We start from the raw sequence: 15,412 nt of genomic DNA on the forward strand, positions 1-15,412 counted from the left end.
ACCAGGTAAATTTTAAATTGCAAATATGAACATGACATATGTGCAATAGTATACATTTGCACTATTGCTATCACCTTAACAATATAAAATGGGTAACTAAATCGATAATTGGATCCATTTTGTCAGAGGCAGGCGTAAAATTAACCTGAAGAAACATGTTTGTACTTCTTGTTACCAGTTGGCCAAATACTTTCATTTATAAATATATTCAATTATTTTAGATGAATTGCTTATTAATCTAAAGAGCAGTAAAGTTAAAGAAACTCTTTCAAACGATAACGTGATGCTAAAAACGACTATGAAGTTGCAAGAAGAACGATTATGTGCTTGTTTTTGCAAAATGTTTACTAGCAATTAAATCGATGTATAGTGTTAAGCCTTGCAAGTTTGCACTTGCGTGGCCGATCAAACTGTTGCTACATTGTCATGGACTCCATTTTTAAAAACGTTTCGCCTTTTATATATTAACGTTAGTGGGTACATATTGTGAGAGATATGTAAGCTTATTAAATTATAAAAAAAAATGTATAAAACAACACGTTAAATGAATTTAAATAATGTAACACAGTTGTGTTTCTCGAGTTAGGTATATACAAATATATATTCTAGCTTCGAAAAATGTTTTTTTTTCGGCATTATGTTTGTTATTTAGCAGACACAGTACGTTAGTGACGCAGCTCAAAAACACGGATAACTCGTTTTGGCCCTCGTTATAGTTTATAAATATCAATGTGATAATAATAAGTATGATACCAAACGCAAAAAAAGCTTTTTAAACGGTAATATAATAAATTAACGATTGTGTGATTATTACTGTTTGATTTCTTTTACGCGCTAGCTGGTTTTAAATGTGAAATATATCAGGAAATCGTAAATATTCCACGCGCAACAAAAACAAAGTTAATGTTTTACTCAGAAATGAGATAGTTGCGTGCGTAATTAACTTTTATTGAGAACGCATTCCATGAAAATTCATTGAATAAACTTTGATGGGATTTTAAAGCTTTATACATGTGATATTTAATTGATTTTTTTGTTGTTGTTGTTGTTTGTTTCAGTTTTTCAAACCTTTATGCTAGATTTTTCCTCAAAATGATAAAAAAATATGTTTGTTTTAATGATGATAACGACAACACAGACGACGATGATGAATGTGTTGCTGATTATGATGATAATTGTGGCGATGATGATTGGGAGGAGATGGGATGAATGAGATGAGGATTATATGGAAAAAGATGAGAATGAGGATGATATGACTGACAACCGTGATGACGTTGACAACAGTTGATGAATTAAAAACGGCCTTGCGATAAAGCAATCTACATATGTGAATACAAATAACAATTTAAGTTGTCATCGTAGTATTTCGATGTTTGTTCTCTCCTCGCATTCATTATGTCACCGTTTATAAGTCGGTTCGTGATTGAGGTAGAATAATGTTCTATCAGTACTAGTTAAGCCACGTGTGACCTGAATGTCCATCTGAAATGTATAGGTTCATGCATGTTATCAGTGCGACTATCTACGGCCAGATGCACGTTAAGTGAATAGGCGCTGTTTATGTAAGATCAAACGGCACTTTATCTCCATCTGAAAGATCTATGCCACCCTTCACAAATAGCCTTCAGTCAAAGTTAATGTCTCTCTAGGTAAGGTGGGATAAAAATCACGGGCCGTCTCCGGTTGCAAATTGTTGATGTGCGCCGATACATTCTCGCAGTCAAACTGCGCCCACCCATAGTCTTGTGCATGACCCTTAATCGCAGTCATGATATGGTTAAAAAATTTCCTTAAATAATGTACATTCTAAAGCGTGTGTGTTCAACTCAATTGTAACAAATTGGCAGAAAATCTAAACGTTTAGAATGAACTTAATATAAATATGATCAGTTTTTGCAAAATCTAGTCCTCAAACGTTTGTGTGTTCCAACGGCCTGACACACCCTCCTTAACCGTGTACAGCTGAATACTCCTAGTGTTTCAATGACCGTTAAAAAGTTTTTTCATTGTGGTTTTTCAACTTCTAAACATATAAATAATAAAATATAATTTACTCAGCTTTTTAATAAGTTGCTGGATTTCGCTATAATTTGTACATCTGAATTATCTTAATGTGTAGATGATCTAAAAGAACGGAATTAATTCTGCAACCAGTTTTCCCGACCCTTTGACTTTGTGTTCACTGTTGAACATACAATGACTTTGTCTGTGTCTTAAACTGAGGGTGTCAGTGTCTGTGCCAGTTTTATTAAAAAAATCGGTTGATATTTGACGATAAAAATACCGTGAATCTAGCTGCATGCTTATTAGAAAATAGTGTTGATATGTTTGCATTAGCTCAATGGTCTATGCGATAGTGCTTTATATTTCATAAAAAAAGTTTGAAAATAACAAGCAAGTTAAAAAATTGTGTTGGAATAATTACAATGTATTAGTTTATTTATTCAATAAAGATTTGATTCATATTTTTTTGCAAATTACTTTTTATAAGAAACGCATATCTATTTTGACGCTTGTGAAATTTCCTTTAAGCGGCATCATTTTAAAAAGTGCGCTTCAGATTTAGCCGTTCATGAGATAGAAAATGATAACACATCTCTAACAACAATTCTTGTCGGATTTTATTTATGACTAAAACAAGGAAAGCCGCTGGCAATTGCATTATACCACCAGCCACTTTTGTACGTTTCGGCACAATTGGTCGCATAGTTGTCAACATCATGATCATACGTACTGAAGGCATTTCCAACAACTGGGCCTGTTAAGAATGAGTAACTCGATTCAACTGGAAAATAAAAAGCAAATCATAAATGTATTGTTTGATATAAAATATTTATACTTATGGATTGAGGCTTAGATTTATACAGCCTTTAATATATTACTTTTGCATAACAAGAACACATCTGGTGCATTATTACAGGCAGCAAAATATTTCGTTACTGGTTCAAATTACAATCGAAAGATTGTAGGTATCAAAAACATGCCAACAAACAAACGCACGAAAGAGCAAATATAAAACAAGCAAAACAGCTAAAAAAAAACAGTTTATCAAACGCATTCGCATGAACAAGTAAATAATTACCGCCTTGTGACTTTACACGTTCACCAAGATTTAGTGCATAGTTTGTTCCGTGTTGAAGACTGAAATTGCTGTATACATCATAACCTGTACTTCCGTCACCATGTGTTATGTTCACGCGAAGTTGAAAGGAACCGTTTGATGTCATTTCGTAGATGTATTTAAGTCTTGTGAAATCCCAAAACGTTTATTTGAAGTCCGATTGCATAAATATCAATAAAATGTAAGTGCAAAAACTAGATAATACCAAATGCTTCTTCCGCTTAGAGCCCTAAAACACAATAGAACAATATTGAACAGATGTAACAATGAGGGGAAAACGAAATCATTTATCTAAATCGATAGTTGTCAAAGTCCACTTGATGTTTCGTTATAACTCCATTATATCCCGTGGAAGATTTGGCTTTCAGATTGCTATTTTAAAGCATGTTATTAAGGCACATTTTTACTAATGAAATAATAGGAACTTACAAAATCCAATAAAGTAAATAAATCTACATATAATTTGGTCGAATAACATTAAAAACGACAAAGGCTAACACCGCACAAACGTTGAGTTGATTTTAAATGGAGTCATGTAATAAAACACCTGATGTAAAATTAATGAGAACGAAGTTTTCATAAGAATCCTCCCATGGTCGATCAAGAACCATAGCGTATTTGATAAAGATTGGATTCTGACGATTGAGCGTTGTAAATATTTATACAGTGGTTTGTTAGTACGGATATTCGCCGTTTCACAGTTGTTCAGTCTCATCAAGACAATCTAGTTAACTACTCATACATTTTCAGCGGTTCATCATCGATATAGGCACTTATTTGTACATGCAAGTAATATACCCTTCTTGAAGCAAAGCTTATTGCGGTATCACAGCACAAGTAATTGACATACCCGGATACAAACTTTGGAACCTCGAAGTAACAAACAAATGATAACACAACTGAAAAAGTATCTTTTTCCTTCGTCATGTATAAGATACCGGTTATAATGACAAATGCAGTAAATAAATCTAATATGCCACTGCCTTAACAAATGTTCTAGAAGAGTTGTTTCAAAAACACGTGAATCGTATATAGAATATTTCTTAGTTTCGTTCGTTGATCGTTTTGAAATTCGCATATGACCAGATGAATAAATATATTAAACAGTGGCACACGGGATTTTAATATAATTTCAATGATTTTTTCTAAAGGTGCATACGGGCAAGTCTTTACGTGAATGTAAACATCTGTGTGTGCCAGACGTGTACGTGCACATTTGGATAACTGTAATGGCCATGGACGCTCAGTAAAGCATTCAATTAACGGAGCAATCTAAGTTAGTGTATTTAAAAATTATTTATAAGGAGCATTTTATTTAAAAAGCGTCAATGCTATCACAAACTATTTTTTTCCGAAATATATTTAATAAAATTATAATAAGAAGTCCCCACGACTTATTAAGACATTCATACAACTTGCTAAGTCGATCGCGCATAACATTTAGTCGATCCCATTACTAAATGGGTCTATGATAGGAGGAAGTTATAGCTATGCATGACATCTTTCAAAACCACGTTCATTATTGATATTATAATAAAATAATGTTTATATTCGTTCTTTTAATTAAACTGGTGTATGTATTTATACAATTTACCTAGCCAATATTCACCAGCCACATTGCCGAATCCGTTTTCATAGTCACTAAAGTTTCTGTAAAAATCAACACTTCCGTTGAAACGTCTTTGAAATATCTGGAAAAAAGATGGTAAACACATATTCACACATCTATAAACTGGGAACTTGGATTCACAAAATACGAAAATATATGTGTAGCGATAACAAATTATATGTAAACGCTTCTTGTAAAATTTTAATATTTAAAAAGTATGTAGCGCCAATCATCCTCACTCCCTTTCCATTCTAAAGTTGACATTTGTATTTGTGTGATTGGGATTTGTGGGGATATCGCATTCATAATTATACTTATATTACGGTCTACCCTCCTCACTCGATCTCCAGTTAACTTTACATCTGTATTTATGTGTACGTGAAAGGGGTTGTGATACTTAATTTATGATTAAATTTGACAAAATCATCCATCTATCTGCAGCTGTCTCCATATCACGGTTCATCTGTACCTTGCTGTGTACAAGAGCGGTGGTAAAATGTTATTCATTAAACTGATCATACCGTCCAGCCTCCTCCATCAGTGTCCATGTCACAGTACACATGTATCTTTGTGTGAGTTAGAGGAGTAGTGATGGTGTACACGCCACTTCTAAGCCTCGCGTCATGAACCAACAACTCGGAACGGTTTTTTGCTTAAACAATCAACACATTATTTCGTATTATTAATTGTTTTCTAAAATAGTCTTATATCCTGTGGGAATGGATTGAAATCCTATCTTGCAATGACCGGTCTATAAGTTGTATTTAATTATGCAGACCTATTTTATACGTTAAGTTTGTGGACAAACTTTGAACAAATGAAACAGCTGTACCCAAACAGACTGAACAATGTGTAACTTCAACCGCAAGACCTATGCAGTTTCGTCCACCATCTGCGGGAGCTGGATTGTCGCACGATCGTGATCTTATCTGATTAAAATTGCAATTACATATCGCCCATTAGCCCCACGTTCGCCATCGACCATCTACTTAAAACGCAACACTACTTGTTAAGATGAAGCAACAATGTTTCAAAACAGAAGTAATGTCAGAGTTCATTACATAAACAATGTCATACAAATAATTCTTAAATGAATATTAATTAATAATATTTAATAATTAATTAAACAATACATAATATTATTTATGCATGTATTTGATATAATACAACACCTGAACTATGTGCATAAGTTATGTTATCGTTGTTATGGCAGTTCCTGTTACAAAGGTCCGCAGGACAACACTGAAAGCAGTCGTGAACGACGTATGCTCGTATCGTTGACATCTGACCACGTTTTCCAATTATGTCTATCCCATGGTGCGCACCACAGCTCTATAAATATGCGGGTTTTAAATGTAAAGTATTTGTTATATTCTTTGAATCATTCTAACACATGATAAGTAGTTGACGGTATCGACGCGGCAGAACTATATTGTTATATTGCGAACACATGCATTATATATCGTTGTTAAATGCATTACTATATCACAAATACTTAAGTGCCATCCGCTTACAAACTATTTAGTAAAAAATGATGTGTTTGTTTTTTTTCATAATGAAAAATTTGAGGGTCGAACATACTTCTTGTTGAATGCATTTCGATGCAAACACAGTTGTTCCAAACATGCCTTTGCCATTGACGCTGCATATCTAGATACAAATGAACAGACAATGATATACTGTAATATATGTATGTTTTAAACAATGCAATACAAAAAATGATCATAGTAACATCTTTTTATGATAATTGTGTACATAGAGAGTAAGAGACTAACAAAAGTTTATTTTAACAATTATAAACGTGTTCAAATTAATTTTAAGAAACATCATTTTTATCTTCTAACGAAGTAAATCCATCAATAACTTTTTGATGTTTCTTGACTACATATTTGTTGAGTGTATGAAGTGTTTCCTCGCCTTGTCGACATATTTCAATTTGATGACACCGACCTTCGGGTACTGCGTCCAAACAGTTGTAACATACGGGACCCCGAGAATCAGGATAACCTTCAAGAATGAAGCACATTACCCCGAAAATGGTAGCACCAACAAAAACATGAGTTTTATTCATCAATGATTTAACATGTTAATTTAATATGCGAAAACACAATAATAACAATCCTATACAATTAACGTCACGTCATATTAATTGTACATGGACGCAGATTTAAATTAAAAACAAATGTAAGACATACCTGGTTCGCCACAACCTTCCTGGTTACACAGATCTTTAATGCAACAATGTGCGCAGCGACTTGTCGACGATATTGATGTTATATTTCTGCACACTTATGTATACACAAAGGTATTGTAATGGTACCGTGATTACATAAATCGACGCTCTAATTTATAAAGAATCAAGTTTACTGATACATGCAGTCAAGACAATGTGTATTATTAAAATATGTTGAATATTCAGTACATTCCGATTCAGGGGCTTTGCAGAAATAAATAAAAAAATATTAAAATTTTAATGTATGTTTACAGCACGTGCGATATAAAAGAAAAGTATTCGCCATTACTATACATACATGATATCGCATACAACCAAGAGCGAAGCCTTCTCCACCAAACGAATTAATTCTTCTTTCAACAAAGCACACCTACACATACAAATTGGTTTGCATTTAATAACTGTATATACAAATACTTTGTAATCGTCGATGCAATGGTTACAGTCAGTTAATAATAATAATCAAATTTTTGTATTATTATTATTAGTTATTAATTAATTAATGTTACACGTAGTTATGTCTGCCTATTACAAGGTTTCAAAATCAAAACGGGCCTCAAGATTGAAATGTCTTAGACAAAATTAATACCAAAGTCAGATATTATTACTCACATAGTAGGATGGTAGATACATAGTATACACAGAACGAAAAGAGTGCACGCAATCAATTTAATAAAATCAAATTATTATATCGATTTCATCTGCTCGGATCAAATCTAGGACATGTGACTATGATGCAAAACGTGCTAATGAAATTATTTACTACATATATTTTTATTATTTTCTTTATTTATATTTATTTATTTAGTTTAATAACTAATATTTATTTATTTATATTTATGCCCCCCTTCAAAGAAGAGGGGGTATATTGCTTTGCTAATGTCGGTCTGTCGGTCGGTATGTCTGTCGGTCTGTCGGTCTGTCTGTCGGTCCGTCCACCAGGTGGTTGTCAGATGATAACTCAAGAACGCTTGGGCCTAGGATCATGAAACTTCATAGGTACATTGATCAAGACTCGCAGATGACCTCTATTGATTTTGAGGTCACTATGTCAAAGGTAAAGGTCAAAGGTGAAGGTCACAGTTACTGGAAATAGGCATTTTAAGGATTTAGCATGGTTCAAACAAGGGAAACAACTACCGTTTATGCATGTTCTTTTTGTTACAGCATTTGCCTCCCTTGTAATATATTTAAATTTTACCAAATGTAAGGCTAACTGCATTTTTGTAATGCATTGTATAAATAACCACCACCACCACCACCACCACCGCCACCGCCACCGCCGCCGCCGCCGCCGCCACCGCCACCGCCACCGCCACCGCCACCGCCACCGCCACCACCACCACCACCACCACCACCACCACCACCACCACCACCACCACCACCACCACCAAAAACGTATTCACAAAATGGCTGCTACTACAACTTATAGCCCATATAGGGGGGCATGCATGTTTTACAAACAGCCCTTGTTATGTATATATTTTGTATCTGACAAACAGTATTTTTTGGACAGTAAATTTTTTCCCGCTGGGTCTGACAGTATTTCTATGTCACGATGGCCTATGTGAGTTTAGCATTGTGAATGAAAGTGAGGTATAATAATAATTATTATGATACCAAACATAAAAAAACACTTTTTGAACGGTAATATAATAACGATTGTGTGATTATTTCTGTTGTATTTCTTTTACGCGCTAGTTGGTTTTGAATGTTGAATATATCAGGAAATAGTATATATTCCATGCGCAACAAAATACACAAATGAGATAGTTGAGTGCGTAATTTACTTGTATGAGAACACATTCCATTAAAATTCATTGAATCAAGTTTGATGGAACGAGATGTTTAAGGTTTATACACGTGTAATTTAATTGAATTGTTTTTATGTTGTTTTTTTTCAGTTTTCCAAACGTTAATTCTAGTAGGGCTGCAACGAATCCAAAATTTTGTTCGGATCCGAATCCAAATAAGGTTTCTTCGGGTTTTTTTCGGATCCGGATCCCTCACATAAGACTAACAGAAAATAAGAAATTCTGTCCAAATTAAAGAAATCAATGTTTTAGACGTATAATTTGACTTAAAAACATTAAACATTTATTAACAAAAAACAAAATTCTCGTTTAACATTGTAGCAATGTCAGAATAAAACGAAACCTCAACACTTATTCACTTAATAGTTTGCTCGTTAACATACACTTTTCACTGTTCATGCAGTTTGATGTTTGTTTTCACTAAAATTTACATATCAACATTTGGTCCAGGCAAGCCCTATGAGCACTGACGAGGTCTCGTGCTGTGGAGTAGATTCTCTCACTGGGAATTGAGTTTCTTTGCATCACAAGATAGCATTTTAACTTAGTATATGACGAAAGATGCTTTCAAGAAAATACATGATGCAGGAACACAATTTGACAGGTCGCGAAATTATGCAAAATTTACCTGAATAACTTTCCAGCCACACTGGATCAACTACCGTTGTTTTTAATACAACTCAGAAATACAATAAGGATTGAAAACCTACTTATTGCCATTAGGAATTGCATTTGTCATGTGTAAATCCTCCATGATTTTGAATTAGATTTGCTTTACGGAATGTCCAATGACACTCTTAAGCAATAAAAGCCGAAGGATCTCGAATGATCTGCTATTTGACTGTCACACATCAATAAATATCGACTATTATACGTATCTTTTGGTTACGCATGCGCAATTAATTTCCTTCTATATTACATATAAAATAGTTCAAGTTGGATATCAATTTTAACCATGATCAAGCAATGATCCACTATATCATCATACATCATTGGAAAGATAAATGCATAATCTTTTTAACAAATGGATGTCATTAAATTATATACGTTGTAACTCAAAATATTCACCTTAGAATAGGCACACCGGTTTTTACAGCTGTGCAAGCGACCATTTTGGGCTCAAATAGTATGACCTACTTTCATAGCCGGGAACCATCAACAGAAAACGTAGAGCACACAAATGGCTTTTTTTCTTATTGCTTACAAATATACCTTCAAATTGAAACAAAACATTCCATTTGCATTTTTTTTTTATTTTTTTTTTACAAATCCTATGCAGCATGCACTGAACAATGTGTGCTAAGTATCAAACTGACTGCATGTAACCCTGCAAACAGGAGTTCCGGTTTGGGGTTATGTGACATTTAAGAGAACCCAACCCCTTTAAATTTGAATTAAAGGCACTTTTCCCAGAGGTATAATCTGTTTTGAGAAAGATCACAAAGTTCCGGTACAATGACACACAGATTTATTCATAAAAGTTACCATTGAAAACGCCATGCGTAACAGCGTTTCGCGTCAAGAATTAAGGTAGAAAAGCCAAACTTGGTTAAATCATACATGCAGCACTAAGACTCCATACAAGGCATCACTTTCGATTCTAATAGGCAAAGCTGATATAACATATGACTTAATAAGTGAAAAAAATCATCAATGCCAATATATGTGCATAAAAGCAGGTTTTGAACCGGATTCGAACAAACTTTTTTTAATTTTTTGGGCACATTTTAGGTAAAATCCATGTAGAAGCAGCATTTCTGATGTCAACAAAAGGGCTTGCTTGCATGGAAAAACAACACACTTGACTAAAAAAAGTCATCGTCAGACATGAGCTTTAAGTATTTTGTCACACCTGGACCTATGATTCCTCGGCTCGAGTTCCGTCTCGGACAGGCTCCGGAAAGTGTCAGTGTGGCCCGGGTGCTCAATTCCGTGTAATCTGAGAAAACAAAAGGTTTTGTGTGCACATTTACCTAGAACGGTGCCAACTAATGTAAGTTAGATACAATTAGAGTAAGCTTTCAATAGTCTTTGTTGCTTTATTTGCTGCAAATGGTTAATCCACCATGCCGGCATCAAATTGTCGGGCACAATGGCAAAGTTATCGCCACAAAATGTGGTTTCAGAGCTGCAGTAAATGTAAAACACCCAATTTTCCTAATTTTGGTGACAAAAGTGTGTCAGAATATCAAAGAAATCATTTTACAATAGATTTAATTGAAAATAACGCGTTCTAACCTGCAAAGACACCGATCCTCTCGACACGACTGGGCGAGTGTTGAGGGCCGTCTCCGAATCAGTCATGCTGTACAGTTTTTGATGGCCTGTCACTTCAGCCGGACTTGTAAACCGATTGGACGACAGTTCAGGCAGAGCTATAGATCCATTACGACACCGCATACAAATGCACACTTAGGTTTACGCATAATATTGAGGTCACTTAAATACAGATGCCCTGCTGTTTTTCACGCAGGGTCTATCACAACAACATTCTTCCAGGAAAGAAAGCATACTATTATTATCATTTTTGTGTTTTCAGCTGAATACTTAATTTTACTTGAACTTAGCAAGATATCCAAACAGGAAAAATAAGGCAAAGTAGTGTTATTCTGAGTAGATCTGCCTGACAGGGTTGAAGGCGAAGGCATATAGCAGTGTGGGTCCAAAATTGGCGGGCATTTTTAACAGTTAAGGCCAAAAAAGTAAACAATAATAATAAATACAGATGAAATAAAGATATGCATAAGGTTCATTATTGAGATTGATGCAAATTAATGTCAAAATGTCACTGAAAAACAATACCGAGTGTTTTAGTAGTCTTAGAATATGTCTCCGGAACAGGTTTCGTTGTCATTTTCCAGCATTCACCCCACTTATGACCCCAAGTGCAACAGCCCAATTGCAAACAGCCCTAATTTGGGTCAAAATGACATCTGGCAGTTATGTTTTGCAATACAGAGAGTTTTTGATGGTCAATTGTCAAAATTCTGGCAGACGACTAACTTGGTCGGATGTGCTTAAAGGTTACGCATGCGCAATTAATTCCTTCTATATTACATATAAAATAGTTCAAGTTTGATATCAATTTTAACCATGATCAAGCAAAGACCCACTATATCATCATACATCATTGGAATGATAAATGCATAATCATTTTAACAAATGGATGCCATTAAATTCTATACGTTGTAACTCAAAATATTCACCTTAGAATAGGCACACCGGTTTTGACAGCTGTGCAGGCGACCATTTTGGGCTCAAATAGTATGAGCTACTTTCATAGCCGGGAACCATCAACAGAAAAAGTAGAGCACAAAAATGGCTTTTTTTCGTATTGCTTACAAATATACCTTCAAATTGATACAACAACATTCCATTTGCAATGTATTTTACAAATCCTATGCAGCATGCACTGAACAATGTGTGCTAAGTATCAAACTGACTGCATGTAACCCTGCAAACAGGAGTTCCGGTTTGGGGTTATGTGACCTTTTACCAATCTCTTGCACGACGGTCACATTACATTCACCTCTGTGTTGGGCTCAGAACGGACTATTGTTTTGAAAGCGTCTCATTCATGTCATGATCATTCCAAGCGTTCATCATTGAGGTTACAGTACACTAAACAATCTCTTGCACGACGGTTACATTGAATTAACTGCATTAAAGAAAACCATCTCATGCCATGATATCTTATATCAGTCTTAATTAATTATTATAAAATTGATATGTTTTTTTATGTTAAGAAACCAACATACATAAATACGCCGAAGCAATGCCTAACGTCACTCAATAAAAAATATGTACAATTGTTTACATTTGTGAAGTGCGTGGAATGATTACATCTGTGTTAATGGGCAATAAAATAGTTCCAAAGAGATGCATTAAACCTCACAAGTTTTTGCACGATTTATCGTACATTTAAAAGTCATATTTCTTAGTTAAATGCATGCGATCTTAAATATCCACTCAAATATACATTGTATGCGTTTGTTCGGTTTTAGCTATTTGGTAGACAAAATGGCGTGCTGAGCCTTATGCAGAGTTGTATGTGAGAGCAAGGAACGACAACTCTGCGTGGAGATTGACCTTTTACTTTTAAACAGAACCAGTCTGCATAAAAACAATACTCGTGAAAACAGCGCTAGGTTACATACAACTATGAAAATAAATATTCGGAACCGAAATTTCCAGGGGTGGATCCGTACCCGCGAATCTGAAGTTGGATCCGATATCATCGGATATTTCGGGTACCCATTGCAGCCCTAAATTCTAGATTTGTTCCTCAAAATGATAAAAAAAAATGATGTTGGTTTTCATGATGATATCGACAACCCGACGACGACTATGATGAAGGTGTTGCTGATTATGATGATTATTGTGGCGATGATGATTAGGAGGAGATGGGATAAATGAGATGGGGAGTATTTGGAAAAAGATGAGGATGATGATGATATGACAATGACGACGATGCTGACGTTGACAACCTTTAGAAAATAGCCATATGGATTAAAATGGTGTGCATTAATACCAAAGGTTAGTGCGAGATGGGGACGGATTGTTCAAGTGAAACGACACAGTGCTTCCTGGATACCTTAAAATACAAAAGCGTCATAAAATATGCGCTATGCTGAAATGTGAAAGCTCGTCGTGTGTCTGGTGTACTTGTTGGAATGTGTATATAAAAAACGGAAATAACATATTAAAATGATGTTTGGCGGATTCGCTGCACCTTTCAATCGTAAAATGAAAATAACAGGGTGCCATCAGTGTCCGTTTATTCCGCATCTGACTGTTTTTCAATCGAAGAGCTATGTTTCTATGATACTTGGTTGCGCCAATAATGTTTAAGATATAGAATGTTTGATAACTTTGAGTACACTGACATGACTTAGCTGTTTGGAAATGTCTTAAATGAAATGTCACTTTTTATGTTACAAATCTTTTGCAGATATGTTGTGCATAAGGAGCACTGCTGCTTACTATGGCATGTTGTCTGAGTAGTTTTTATGTATGCAAATACCCAACTTTTCTTTTAATCGGAGCCGATACAAGATTACGGGGTAACAAATTGCAATGTTAAAAGTATTATGATCCTAAAATACTATAGTAATTTTGTGAATGAGCAGAAGATACCGGTTACATGACATAATAAACCACACATTTGCACAAGTTTTGGGGAGTTTTTAAAACTCCCACAAAAAACACTGGACAAAAATGATTGCATTAATAGGTAATATTTGACTGTATTAAGCCTTCGATTTTGTTCGCTGAAAAGTTCAATTAAATAAATGCATTTTGTGCGTTGTTCGACAAAGCAAAAATGGAATAAAGTAATTTAAATTTTATTTCGCTGACTCGTTTCATGTTTTGGAACAAAATTCCGTCGAACAATTTATGAATTTGATATGACCTTACGGAAAAAGCAACCCACATATATTTGAATACGAATTTAAGTTGTCATCGTAGTGATTCAAACTGTATCGATGTTTGTTTTCCTATCGCGTTAATTATGTCACCGTCTAGAAGTCGGTCCGTCATTGGTGTAGATAAATATTCTATCAGTACTAGTTTAGCCATGTGAAGCCTGAATGTCCGTCTGAAAGGTAGGTTCATGCATGCTACAAGTGCCGATGTCTTTAAATAGGTCTTATTTCTTTCAGTTAGCCTGACAACCTCTCTTACGAAAGAGCTACATTGGTTCGTGCTTCAGCTGAATGAAAAGTAAATTTCAGATAAATCAAAGGGCAAAGTTACCGCCTCTAGTCCGAAACTGTCGGTGCCACAAATTCGTTGTAACATATTGCCCATGTCTATTATCTGGGATGAGTCATATGCGTGATTTCAGGTGGCATTTTGTATTTCACGTTTGTAACTTCCAAAATTTCAGGTGCGCTCCATTACTTCCTTATTATTATTAATTCCATTTGTTCCGAAACTGAGGCTATGATGTTCTAGTAAGACACGTATATTATTTATGTATTAATCTAAATTCTTTATAAAAAAAAATTGAGCCATAATTCACCCGGTAATGTGGCAAGACACGTATACTATTTAGGAGTAAATGTACATTCTGTTAACAATATTTTTAGTGATAAATTATCGTCGATTATATTGCCGAGATTTGTCTGATGGGTGCCAGATACGCGACTATCTACGACCAAAGTTCCTGTTAGGTCTTGAGCTAATGATTTATTAAAATGTGAATCGGTGCTGTTAATGTAAGGTCAAAGGGCGCTTTATATCTATCTGGAGATCTTCGCGATAAGCCGTCAGAACTAAGCTAATGCCTCTCAAGGTAAAATGGGATAAAAAAAATCACGGTTGCAAATGGTTGTAGTGCGCCGGCACATTCTTGCAGACACCCAACGGCCTTCCATCGCCTTGAGCATGACCCTTAATCGCAGTCATGGTATGGTTCAATATTTCCTAAAATGACGTACATTCCAAAGCGTGCGTTTTAAACTCCAATTTTAACAAATGGGTAGATTTTGCTCAACCTTTAGAATGAACTTAATATTAATATTATAAGCTTTTTGCAAAATTTAGTCCTCAAACGTTTTTGTGTTCCAACCCCTCAGCAACGGCTTGATGGACCCTTCTCAACCGTGTACAGCTGAATATCCCTAGTTCTT

This window comes from Dreissena polymorpha, chromosome 9 (assembly GCF_020536995.1).
Source record: "Dreissena polymorpha isolate Duluth1 chromosome 9, UMN_Dpol_1.0, whole genome shotgun sequence".
Classification (NCBI taxonomy): Eukaryota; Metazoa; Mollusca; class Bivalvia; order Myida; family Dreissenidae; genus Dreissena; species Dreissena polymorpha.